Raw genomic sequence first — 10,884 nt, 5'->3', positions numbered from 1 at the left:
TATGTGTGAGACAACTAGGAGCTGGGTGTGTGCATTATTTAAATGTCTTATATTTAAGCAGAGTGGGAAACTTTACTCAAAGGCTGCTTTTCCTGCTGTGCTTTCTGGAACGATCATGTAATTTTTCTCAATGATAACAGATTATTGACCAAAGATGAGAATATATAAATTAATCTATCTGTCCCTAAATCTTATATCATTAATGGAAGAGAATATTTGTAGCTCAAGGTTGAAATGTGGGGTTCTTGGTGCTGCCTGAGCTTGGTGATTTTCTTTCAGACATTTCATTATCAAACTAGGTAACATCATTATCTTGTCTCATGTAAAATCAATTAAAAGAAACCTGATGGTGCGGTGGTTAAAGCGTAGTATTTCAGGCAAACTCTGCCCATCCAAGAGTTCAATCCTGACAGGGTTCAATGTTGACCAAGCCTTCTATCCTTCCAAGGTCAGTAAAAGGAAGACCTAGATTTTTGGGGGCAATATGCAAATAATGCTTACATTGTAAACCATCCAGAGAATACTATAAAGCACTGTGGGGCGATATATGAATTTAAATGCTATTGCTAAATGCTGGGAAGAAAAAACCAACTGCACCATAACGTTTTGCTCAAAAATAGGCACAGAAATGATGCAGACTTATCTTGGTCCACTCATCTCTATTAACAAAAACAGTCATGGATAATAAAATTTGGCAAACATCCATTGCATTCCCATTGTAGATAATTGTAATTGTGGCCACAGCAAGATAGAGGGTTTGAATCAGAACAGAATTGATACTTAGGTCTTCATTAGACCCCCAGCTTTGGCTAAGGAAAAGCTATGAAAACTCAACTTTTCTGAGTGCAGAATCCTCATAAGAGCTCTAAGATCCGGGAAGACTTTATTTCCAGGGATTTTTTGCACTGAGAGTTTACACTATTGCCTAATGATGGACCCAAGATGCTTGTCCTCCTCACTGTTGCTAAGAGATAAGATTTGGGAAAGGGAAGAGAGAGCATCTCAGAGTGACCCAGATTTATTTATAGACCTGTTTGCATTTCCAAGGGAGTTGGAGCTCCTATTCTAAAGATTTCCATATTTCTCAACTCTGTTCCAAACTTGGTAATATCACTGCTTAATATGACAACATATATGAAACACTGATCTGCAAAATGGTTAAATTATACTCTCTGAAAATTAAAAATTACAAGTATTTCTGGTACCTGCATGATATCCTAGTTATTTTAAAATGTCACATCCCTTACCTTATTATTAGGAAAAGGAAAGATGGCAAATTTGAACATTCTGGCATCAGCATAACCAGCTAATTATAAAGAGTCTTTTTGTTTATTATACATATAGACAGGTGTCACACAATTTCAGTTCCATTTCCAAATTATTACTCATAGGTTACTGGGATGGAGATGGAAACTGAGTTCAGTTTTGACTGAAAATTCTGCTTAAATATATTAAACTTGTGCTTGTGTATGTGTATGCTTTCCCACTGTAGAAATGGCTTTTAGATGAGATTAACTGTGAAGCAATTTGACAATCAGAGCTATAATATTACATTATGGAACCAATAGTAAACCAAATATGGTAAATTAAGTGATTTGACTTAGGCTAAGAGGAAAAGATGGCTTTAACCAGACTAAAAAAATGGCTCTGTTTATCCTCATTTGCATTGTGCAATGTGCGTGGAACTTCTTTTCGGTCTTAATACAGTAATACTGACTGTGTTATGATGTAAGCTATCATACAAGCCATGAAACCAAGGGGTTTATATTTACCAAATATAGGCAAACTCTATGGATTTCAATATGACTTTCTGTGAAGTAAATGAATATAGCATTGTTTTATTCTCAGTCTAGCTGAGATTAATGATGCTTAGTCCAAGATAAATATCTATAGAATTGAAGCTCCATGATTTATTTATTTGCACTGAATTTTTTAAATCAAATGTGTATCATCAAAGAATAGCATATGACAGGGAAGGGGAAGAGAAGGGAAGGGAAGGGAAGGGAAGGAAAAGAAAGGAAAGAGGAGAGGAAAGGGAAGGGAGGGGATTTTGATATTAAAGTTTCTAATTTGGGCACTCCAAGGAATTCTCTAACTATTCTAAGGGACCACTGAAATAATAAAATGTTATTCCACTTGAACCACCTGGAATTTGCAATTTGCAAATTCCTTCTCTGGCTTCAAGTGCCTCAGATGTCTTCTCAGTTTCCTTTTCTCCATGGTTGTGGCTCTTCTGGTTCCTGACACTCAAATGCTTCTTCTTCTACTGCACACATTGTCCAATTTTCTCTTACTCTAGGAATCTCACCTGCCAAACTTAGATGATACTTTTCTCCTTTTTTAATCTACCTCCTCAGAGAGCAAACTAGTACCTACATGTTGTGTCTTGCCCGCCCTCAGAGCAGCCGGGGCCTTCTTACCTGCTCCCCAACACTGAGGAATGTATGCCTTCCGGCCCAAGTCCTGGCTCCATGCCCCCACAAACTGCAGAAGAAGGAGCATCTCCCTGCCCCAGCCCTGACTCCATGCCCAGGCAAACGGAGCAGCTAGACCCCTCCCCCTCCTCCACAGCAGGTGAGCCTGAGGAGGGTTTACTCCCAACAACAGCTGATTGGAGTAATCCTCGCATCAGAAGATTGGAGAGGCGGAGACAACAGAGGAAAGGGAGGGGCAGGCCTTAATGAGTGCTGAGTCATGGTGCCACACCCCATGGCCTATATAAAGGAGCTACTTTCTGGCAGTCTCTGAGTCAGGCAAAAAGTCAAACTTATCTTGCTGAAGTCACTTACTGGTCTCCTGCCTGCTCTGAGGACTTTGCTAGGACTTTGGGCAGAGCTGCAGAGGCACGCCTGATTCGGATTTCCCGGACCCAGCCGTCAGCGGAGGAGTGGGACACGACACTACAATTTAGCCAGTTTATAGATCAGTGTTTAAAGTTCTTTCTTTCAAAGCTTACACGCTACCTTGCAAGTAATTCTTATAAGTCTTGTTCTTAGGATATGATGCTGATGCTCTTACATTACAGAAAAAGCTGCCAAAAAAGGTACCTTTTATATATTTATAGCTCACCAAAGGAAATGCATTGGTGCTTTGGATTCAATAATAATAATGCCTTTTTTACCCCTAACATCATTTTTTTTCCTTATTTGCCCTCAAAGGGATAATAACTTTCAGGCATGTTCCTTTGAAGGTGCTTCCTGAAGGGACATCACCACTCACATTGGATTTCCCTAAAAATACAGTTCTGATGGAAGGCAGCAAACCTTCCTGTAGCTTCTCAGTGGAATCCAGGGAGCCAGTAACAAGAACTGAATTTTCCCCTGCCCACCTCCCTTCTCTCAAGGGCAAGCTGCGGATGTTCAAATGATGCAGCTGAAATTGGGGAGAGAAGAGAAAGTAATCCAACCTACCCATTTTTGCTACTCCCTCTATTCCTCATTGGAAAAAACACAAAAACAAAGGATCATTAGAATAGAATAGAATAGAATAGAATAGAATAGAATAGAATAGAATAGAATAGAATAGAATAGAATAGAATAGAATAGAATAGAATTTATTGGCCAAGTGTGATTGGACACACAAGGAATTTGTCTTGGTGCATATGTTCTCAGTGTACATAAAAGAAAAAAATACATTCATCAAGAATTATAAGGTACAACACTTAATGATAGTCATAGGGTACAAATAAGCAATCAGGATACAATATCAATATAAATTGTAAGGATACAAGCAACAAAGTTACAGACATACAATCATAAGTGGAAGGAGATAGGTGATGGGAACGATGAAAAGATTAATAGTAGTGCAGATTTAGTAAATAGTTTGACAGTGTTGAGGGAATTATTTGTTTAGCAGAGTGATGGCGTTCAGGAAGAAACTGTTTTTGTGTCTAGTTGTTCTGGTGTGCAGTGTTCTATAGCGTCGTTTTGAGGGTAGGAGTTGAAACAGTTTACGTCCAGGATATGAGGTGTAGTAAATATCTTCACAGTCCTCTTTTTGACTCGTACAGTATACAGGTCCTCAACGGAAGGCAGGTTGGTAGCAATTGTTTTTTCTTCAAAGGATTACTAATGGTCAATAGGCCAAGACCATCTTCAATGACGTGGGAAAAGTACCAGTTCCTCTGTTCAGCCTCGAGAAGGGCATTGCAAATAGCTTTTACCTATGGAGATAAATCCAGCTCCACAATGCCCTGTGGAAATAAAAAGACAAACTTTCATTTTATACCAAAATTTAAATAACAGAAATGAGGAGGTGGGGGAAAAATACAGTTATAAATGAAGCAGCTGGTGAATACAAATAAAGATATATGCATTTTGGGGGGAAGGAAGAGTTTATCTTGCATGCCTTTGAAGGCAAACTTTTGAATTTGAAATTTGAAATCATTAGGCTACAAGAGTGCCAACAGCAAGGAGTCCTAAATAACTTTTAGATATTTCATTAGCAGCAACAGATTGAAAATATGACAGTTATTGAACGTCCTAAAAGTTCACAGTATGTTATCTACATTTTTCTAAAGTTCATGTTCTATAAACCTAGGCAAATTCTGTTTGAACCATTGCACAATTTTTATCAAAGACCTTTATTTGCTTGTTACTAAAAGCTGTTGCTTCCCACTAACCTATCCTGTTTTACTTAACTGGGGACAGCTCAAGGCCGTAATGATCAGATTCATTAGTTCTTCCACTGTAAATATGTTGTAAAAACCAGTGGTTCAAGGAAGGATAGCTAGGCTTCTTAATTTCTTTTTCTAAAATAGCCTTAACAGAGTTGGAAGAGACCTTGGAGGTCTTCTAGTCCAACCCCCTGCTCAAGCAGGAAATCCTACACCATTTCAGACTAATGGTTGTCCAATCTCTTCTTAAACCCTCCAGTGTAGGAGCACCCACAGCTTCTGGAGGTTAGCAATTCCACTGATTGATTGTTCTCACTGTCTTAGTTGTAACTAATTTGTGTGTCAGTCCTTAATTTAAAATATTTATTTATTTATTTATTTATTTATTTATTTATTTATTTATTTATTTATTTATTTATTTATTTTGTCACACAGTATATATAAGCATAAGCATGAAATAATTATACAATATATAAGCATATATATGAGTATGAGTATGTAATAACTATATTAATTGGATACAATGAAAGGAAACAATAGGACAGGAATGGTAGGCACGCTTGTACTCTTATGCACACCCCTTACAGACTTCTTAGGAATGGGGTGAGGTCAATGGTAGATAGTTTTTGGTTGAAGCTTTGGGAATTTTGGGAAGAGACCAATGCAGGATGGATATTAAAGAAGAAGAACACCAAGAGAATTCTCAGTTTGTTCTGAAAATTTGAAGAATGTTTATGAAATTATCTCCAAATATACAAAAAGCATTAGGGGCTGCATTCTTAATCTCCCAGGTGAACCTGAACTGCAAAGAATAGTCTCTGAAATTCAACTCACATTGTCTGTCAGGCCTGGAAGCCATCTTTTGCATTGGGCCTTCAAGCCTGCCACATTTACTGCTATGGGAAACTGGGAGGGGGGATTGTATGGAGCAGGGGTGATATATATAGTCATAATAAGATTCCTTTCTCAGAGAGTAAGGACATCTTGTCCTGCACCTGGATGTGTGTGACTGGGAAGTTGGGATAGTGTGGTGATTGGACCATGTGATGGACATGTGGGTGCTGGGCAGGGACTTGGACTTTCCTTTGGGTGAAGAAAACCTGGAAGCATTCAGATTTGAGTTTTCCTAGATGTGCCAACGTGTCGTCTCTAATAAAATGGAACTTTGAAGAACTTCAAGCCTTGGACTCTTCTTTCGTTGGGGGTGTTATTTGGAACCCTGACACTGTTTTTGTTGGGCAAATTTTATAGCCCTTCAACCTCTCTTTTTCCCTCTACCATCAGAGTTGCTTAGTTTAAGCATCAGCAAATAAAGGTTAGATATAATTAATCTTTAATCACATTGGAAAATAATTTTATAACCCATTCTGCTTGAAAGTATGGTACTAGAAGGTGTCACCCATCTCTGCCTCATAATATAGAAAAGTTCTGAATAACTATCATGAGGTTATCAATTATTTCCAAATCATTTAATTCTATGAATGAGAATAAGCCAAAATTGAAAGAAAAAGCAGATTGCAAAACTCACAATTGTTATCTGTGTATAAGCTAACAATGAGAATAATGACCCCTGGGATTAATGAATAAGAGAGACAGAGAGAGCATTAAAACTACATTTTTAAAAAGTAACTAAATGTGAAATGATCTGGGAGAATTATTGAAGCAAGACTTACCGGAAAGAGATTTATTAGATTAAATGTTGGGTACTTGTTACAAGGGGTGTTGAAAAGGTTATATAACCTTGAAACATTTTAGTCTTTAAATGACTGAGTATTCCGAACAGGAAGCAAAGCACATGTATTCTGAGAGGTCTATTTCAAGTCTGTTCCTGATCCATTCCAAATGCAGGGTTTTATTCTAAGTGGGAAACAAAAATTTGCATTTTCAAGGAAGCTTCTTCTGATGGGTTCTAACTCTGTTAAACCATTGAAGCTGAACTGTTGTTTTGTGTATTAATTGGACTGCTTTTTTTTCTTGCCCAAATGTTCTCCAGCCTATCGACTATAGTAACAAGGAACTTTCCCATCTGAAGTGGGAGTGGCGGATTATGTTTTAGTGTAGGTAGTGTTCAAGTTGAATGGTTACCGTATCTACTCTTGAGGAACAATTTTTACAAGCCTGCTATTTTACTTTACTTTTATTATTTTTATTTTATTTATTTATTTATTTATTTTATTATTTCAATTTCTATACCGCCCTTCTCCCGAAGGACTCGGGGCAGTTTATAGCCAGCTAAGAACAACAAATATAAACATTAAAAACAAATTTAAAAAATTAATTTAAATAGGCTGAAAATTCTAAAAACTGCTAAAAAATCCCCATTAAAAAACTATTAGGCCAGTCCTGCACGATGAAATAAAAGAATCTTCAACTCACGCCGGAAGGCCCGGAGGTCAGGGAGTTGGCGTATCCCTGGGGGTAGCTCGTTCCAGAGGGCTGGAGCCCCCACAGAGAAGGCCCTCCCCCTGGGGGTCGCCAGTCAACATTGTCTGGCCGACGGCACCCTGAGGAGACCCTCTCTGTGGGAGTGCACTGGTCGATGGGAGGACACCGGTAGCAGCAGGCGGTCCCGTAAGTAACCCGGTCCTAAGCCATGGAGCGCTTTAAAGGTGATAACCAACACTTTGAATTGCACCCGGAAGGCAACCGGAAGCCAGTGCAGCCTGTGCAGGATAGGTGTCATATGGGAGCTTCAAGCCGCTCCCTCAATCACCCACGTGGCTGCATTCTGGACCAGTTGAAGCCTCCAGGTACCCTTCAAGGGAAGCCCCATGTAGAGAGCATTGCATTAATCCAGGCGGGAAGTGACGAGGGCGTGAGTGACTGTGCATAGGGAATCCCAGTCCAAGAAGGGACGTAACTGGCGTATCAGGCGAACCAGATAAAAAGCTCCTCTGGCGACGGCTGTCATATGTTCTTCTAACGACAGCCGTGCATCCAGAAGGACGCCTAGATTACAAACCCTCTCCATGGGGGTCAAAGACTCACCCCCCACAGTCAGCGATGGCCTCAGCTGATTGTACCGGGATGCCGGCATCCACAGCTACTCGGTCTTGGCTGGATTGAGCTGGAGCCTGTTTTTCCCCATCCAGACCCGTACGGCTTCCAGGCACCGGGACATTACTTCAACGGCTTCGCTGGGGTGGTTTAGGGTGGAAATGTACAGCTGCGTGTCGTCAGCATACAGATGACACCTCACCCCAAAACCACGGATTATCTCACCCAGCGGCTTCATATAGATGTTGAACAAGAGGGGCGAGAGAACCGACCCCTGTGGCACCCCACATAAGAGGCACCTCACGGTCGATCTCTGCCCCCCCGCCAACACTGTCTGTGATCGGTCAGAGAGGAAGAAGGAGAACCACCGAAAAACGGTGCCCCCCACTCCTAACCCCTCCAGCCATCACAGCAAGATACCATGGGTGATGGTTTATTTATTTTATTTTTCATTAGTTTTAAATCCCGCCATTTGTGCAGAACCAAACTATAGAGGAAAACATTTTTGCTGGCAAGGTTTTAGCTTCTTTCATAAGCAAATTGACTGGAAAGCTCTGATGAGAATTCAGCTGAGAAACAAGCACCAGACACACAAAGTAACAAACACATACACAGATCCAGCAAACTTAGATATCTGGTTGAAATGCTTGCATTTATAAATTGAAATGCTTGGCTGATTACTTAGAAATTTTCTCTCTTGAGGGCAGAGTAAAAATTCAGAAATAGTTCCTTCTCTTCAAATATGACTTGTGCTATTGTATATATAAGCTTAAGTGTACTGTTAACTCTATTTTTAGCTTGCTGTGTAAATCCTGTGATATCTATTCAATTGTCTACCTTGTGAGTAAAATGTGAGTGGTATAAAGGTTTTAGAAGACAAAATAAGCACTTAGGGTGGGAACCAATGAATATCACTTCTTTGGTCAACTCAAAGATGCAATTTCTGAATCCATTTATGAGTCAATTTTTAAAAATGTAATCTGGAGAAAATTGCAGCTAGAGGCAAAAGCTCAAGGTTGTATTCCAAATGTATATAAACAGGGAGCAAACCCACACTTATTAGCAATGATGTTATCTAATTGAGTAATGAAACATCTGCAAAACAAACAGCCAAGCCCACAGAACACCAAAGACTCTGCAATCCAACTCTGAGCTACGTGGATTATATTTTCAGAGAGACCTGTAGATAATAGTTGCATCGCCTCAGATGACAGTGTTATAGTATTCACATATTGTGAATTTCAAAATATGGCCACTGAGGATTGGTAAAGATGGTTCCTGGTGACATTAAAAAGGCCATCTGAAGTATACTATTGTAATCCATTATTCAACAGAAAATTAGATTCTATAACTAATTCAAGGCAAAGTTGAAGATATCAATGATAAAGTTCTCTCCTACATATTAAATCCTATCTGCAAACATCCGCTAATCTAGTATCCAAATAAACAGCGTAATATTTCTCTCTCCAAAGAACAAAATATGATTTGCTTAAAATATGCACATGCTAATTTATGACCACTGATTTAGAAGTAATTACTGTAAATTAAATAGAAATACAATCTAACTTACTATAATGGGAAAAATGGTAATATGTGTTTCATATTCTAGGGCAGTGATGGCTAACTTTTTTGCCATCATGTGCCAGGAGGGGAGGGCAGGGGGGGATCATGCGCATGCGTGCCCACACCCATAATTCTATGCATGTGACCTCCCCCCACTCCTGGCATGTGATGGCCCAGTAGGCCCATTTTTCTCTCTCACCTGGCTCCAGAGCCTCTTTATGAGTCTGGGGAGAGTGAAAATGGCCTTCCCCATCCACTGGAGGCCAGAAACAATCGTTTAACAATTTCCGGTTGGACAGGAAGTGACTTTTTTGTTGTCCCCAACCTCCTAGAGAGGCAGTTTTTGCCCCCACCCCCAGATTCAGAGAGAGGCAGGAAACAGCCTGTTTCCCTACTTCTGGTGGGCCAAGAAGGCCTGAAAATCAGCTGGCCGGAACACACATGCATGCTGGAGCTGAGCTTGCATGCCCGTTGATATGGCTATGCATGCCACCTGTGGTTCTTTCCCTAGAACCGTGATGGTGAACCTATGGCACGTATGCCACACGTGCCATAGGTTCACCATCATGGTTCTAGGGAAAGCAGTGCATACATTGTAATCCAAATAGTACTATTTTACTTCCAAGATCAAAGTCTTTGCTTTACTCTTCCTTCCAGCTTCAAACATTATGATGATGATGATGATGAGGAGGAGGAGGATGTCACCTCAACATATAAGTTAACATGGCTGAATTTTTATGATCCTTTTTTGAAGAATGCTTAATTTTATTTATTACCAGAAATCTATGGTAAGAAGCTCTGCTTGCTGATACCCATTAGTTGATATTATGGGAAAAGGTTCTGGCAGATGGAAGTCAGAGATTCAGGACATGGCAAGGGTTGCCCATGCCAGAAGATGCCATCAAATAATGGAGTAGGCAATCAAGTTGACTAAAGAGACAGTGCTTTGGTTGCCTTAATTTCTATACTTGTGATTAAAGCACCAAGCTAGAAACCAGAAGATCATGAATATAATCTTGCCTTAGTCATCCAGATTGCATGAAAGCCAGCTGGGCAACCTTGGCCCAATCACATCTCTCAGCCCAACTCACCTCACAGGGTTATTAACATTGTTTTCATGGCTGTAATGATTTTTATTTATAGATACACAATGTATAATACTGTATACTGTAGCAATAGCACTTAGACATACCAGTATATACTGCTTCATAGTGCTTTACAGCCCTCTCTAAGTGGTTTACAGAGTCAGCATATTGCCCCCAACAATCTGGGTCCTCATCTGACTGACTTCAGAAGGATGGAAGGAGGGGTTAACCCTGAACCAGTGAGAATTGAACTGCTGGCAGTCAGCAGAATTAGCCTGCAATACTGCATTCTAACCATTGCGCATCATCACAGCTCATAGTATATGATATAAATAATACGATATAAAGTATCATATGCATATACTATTCAATTCAGTCTATATATTTCATGGTCTGTAAATCATACATGAATATAATGTGAATTGGTAGACACCGATATAATCCTTTGGAATGTCCTCTTTTTGAAAAGTGCAGATTTGGGGATTCCATGTTTTATTATTATTATTATTTTATTTTATTATTTTATTTGATTTTTATACCGCCCTTCTCCCGAAGGACTCAGGGTGGTGTACAGGCAAGATAAAACCAGCAATACAAATATACAGGTTAAAATACCATTTAAAA

The 10,884-nt window shown here is 39.6% G+C and overlaps 1 long non-coding RNA gene across 1 annotated transcript in view; it reads right to left on the bottom strand.

Annotated features, from left to right (window-relative positions):
* Positions 1-1,913: 1,913 nt before the first annotated feature.
* LOC131196015 (uncharacterized) overlaps positions 1,914-10,884 on the bottom strand; it is a 33,547-nt gene continuing 24,576 nt past the window's right edge. The window contains exon 3 of the long non-coding RNA XR_009154603.1: positions 1,914-4,192. This is a non-coding gene — a long non-coding RNA (uncharacterized LOC131196015). The remainder of the gene's footprint in view (positions 4,193-10,884) is intronic.

Source organism: Ahaetulla prasina, chromosome 3, assembly GCF_028640845.1.
Source record: "Ahaetulla prasina isolate Xishuangbanna chromosome 3, ASM2864084v1, whole genome shotgun sequence".
Classification (NCBI taxonomy): Eukaryota; Metazoa; Chordata; class Lepidosauria; order Squamata; family Colubridae; genus Ahaetulla; species Ahaetulla prasina.
Note: the sequence above shows the minus strand (reverse complement) of the source record. Positions and strands in the feature narration are given on the sequence as shown.